Here is a 2,732-nt window from a genome sequence, read left to right as displayed (position 1 = left end):
TGGCGTCAACCGGCAGACTCAGCGCCCACTCGGGTGCCATGTACCCCGTCGTCCCCCTCATGTGGGAGAGTTGTACGCCGTCGCCAATGGCCTTCCTCCCGGCCAGCTTGGCCAGCCCGAAATCAGAGATCTTTGGGTCGAGGTTCCGCGTGAGCAGGATGTTCTCCGGCTTGACGTCGCAGTGAATGACCCACTCGAGGCACTCGTGGTGAAGGTAGGCTAGGCCCCTGGCCGCACCCAAAGCGATCTTGAACCGCTCACCCCATGCCAGCGCTTTGCCGATGTCCTCGCCGAACAGGTGCATGTCTAGCGACCCGTTCTCCACATACTCGTACACCAACAACTTGTGTTTCGATTTCAAAAAACAACTTGTGTTTCTCCTCGGAGCAGAACCCCCAAATCCTCACGAGGTTGATACGGTTGATCCTCCCAAACACCGTCATCTCCGCCCAGAACTCCTCCTCGCCCTGCACCACGTTTGTCAGCTTCTTCACCGCCACCACGGTGGTCAAGCACGCCGCGGTACACAACGCCGGAGCCGCCCCGGCCGAGCTCCTCGTTGAAGTTCCCAGTCGCAGTCTCGAGCTCCCGATACGTGAACCTCCTGAACTGGGTCCCCAAGATCAGCCTGTAGCCCGATGCCTCCAGAGAGCTCGGGAATGGGATACTCTCATGTCCTGACAGGAACCACCATGCCATGGCGACCAAGAAAAGGAGAAGCTCGAGAAATCCGAGTGCTGCGGCGAAGGCGAAAACGTAGGACCAGCTTGTGTGGCCGCTGGGTACCCCGTACGTGTACGCGTATGGCGAGACGATGGCAGCGCCGGAACCATTATGATTGCAGTCGAGGCCCGCGGACGGCGTCGGTGCCGTGGCGTTGAGATCGCCAGGCACCTTGAGATATATGCTTCCGGGGAACGCCGGCGAGGTGTAGCCGTTAAACAGGAGGCCTTTGGGGTAGCACCTGCCCTGGCCATCCGTCCGGTAGGAGAAGGCGATGCAGGAACATGTATTCAAACAGATGCTCTTGCAGTATTGGAACGTGACGGACTGGTTGAACCCGAGGTCGTAGCCGTAGAAGTCGGTGTAGGCCACCTTGACGAACTTGAACCGCTCCGGCGCCACGGCTCCGCTGCAGTTGGCGGTGAACCCCGGCGCGCAGGAGCACCGGAGGGACGGCTGGTACTCGCAGATGGCGTTCTTGCCGCACAGCCCGTGGACGGAGCACGGCTGCTTCAGCGCCGCCCACGTGACCGTCCATCCTCCGGCCGCGTCCAGGCTGTACATCCTCAGGTTCCCGTCCTGCTCGACGGTCAGCCGTCTCTTGGCGCCGGCGACGCCCAGGTCGGTGGCCTCGGCTCGCAGGTTGTCGCTGGAGAGGAACACCCCGGCGTCGTCCAGGACGCCGACCCGTGAGCTGTTGTAGTTGGTCCGCCCGCTCCCGAACACGCCGAGGTCCGGGTCCAGCCAGTAGATGCTGGCGATCTCCGGGCCGTCGTAGAGGAGGCGCAGCACGTTGTCGTTGTCGTAGTAGAGGGTGTAGTAGCCGGCGACGAGCTTCTTGTCCTTGGACAGCGTCTGCGACGGGAGCAGCGTGTCCGTCGGCCAGTCGAAGCTCTGCCACGCGGCAACGCCGGTGGAATCTTCCGGGGTCCGTGATGAGAAGGTTGCCGGCGTCGAGAAGGGAGACGGCGAGGCGCTTGTTGCCGCCGGTCTTGCTGTTCCACACAGTCGTCCCGTTGGCGTCGGCGAGGGCCAGCACGCCGTCGTGGCCGAAGGATATACGGGAAGCCCGGCCGTTCACGGGGGCGCCAGGGTTGGCCGTCCAGACGGCGGTCCGGTTCTTGGCCGCGGTGAACCAGACGGAGAAGTAGAAGGCGTTGTCGACGTGGACGGCTGGGAGGAAGCCGCAGGAGAAGGTGGCGTCCGGCGACACCAGGAAGGGCCGCTCGTGGTCTTCCACCGACAGGGATGACCCGGCGCTCAGCGTGTGCTGTGCCGATGATGCACCGGAGCGCAGGAGCAGAACGAGAGAGACGAGCGGAACGAGAGCTGGACTGAAGAATCTAGCCATCACGAATTGTGTAGAGGAATGTGTGAGTACGTGCTAGTTACGTCGTCAGGCCAGTGGTGTTCTTTTAAAGGCTGAAGAGAAAGTAGTGAGATGCTGGATACGGTTGTCCACTCGTCTTGTCCATATGATGTCGCAGTGGACTATAAGACTTACGCCCTGTTTGTTTCATAAGTTCTAGGACATTTTTAAGTCTTAATTTATAAGTCCCGAGTCCCTATCTATTTATTTACAGAAACTTATCATGGGTTAGAGGTTATTAAATAGGGTCTGTCTAGGCCTCATCTAGATGAGACATAATTATGTCTCATTTAAGTTGTGACATCCACGGAAGGCTACTTCACTTATTTGTTTGTTTATTTGTTTCCTGAAATCTAAAAAGCGGCCGGCCACTAAATAGACAGAACGAGCGGCCGAACGCTCGCCGCTCGATCGACTCAGATCGTGCGGCCCGCAACGCCAGGTGTTACCTGGTCGGCGAGGCAGTCGCGAGCACCGCGCTACACGACAGACGTCCAATCTCTCCTCCTCCACCTTCTCCTCTTCAGCCACGCCCATCTTCCCCCGTCGTTCCCCTTCTCCATCCACCTGCCCCCGAGCAGCAGGGAGCATCGGCGCCTGCGCTGCGTCGCCATGGATGGCCCGCCCCGAGTAGCAGCCA

General features: G+C 60.0%; 1 pseudogene; it reads right to left on the bottom strand.

Annotated features, from left to right (window-relative positions):
- Positions 1–250: 250 nt before the first annotated feature.
- Positions 251–2,091, bottom strand: LOC123180086 (putative receptor protein kinase ZmPK1; annotated as a pseudogene).
- Positions 2,092–2,732: the final 641 nt, after the last annotated feature.

This window comes from Triticum aestivum, chromosome 1A, assembly GCF_018294505.1.
Source record: "Triticum aestivum cultivar Chinese Spring chromosome 1A, IWGSC CS RefSeq v2.1, whole genome shotgun sequence".
Classification (NCBI taxonomy): domain Eukaryota; kingdom Viridiplantae; phylum Streptophyta; class Magnoliopsida; order Poales; family Poaceae; genus Triticum; species Triticum aestivum.
Note: the sequence above shows the minus strand (reverse complement) of the source record. Positions and strands in the feature narration are given on the sequence as shown.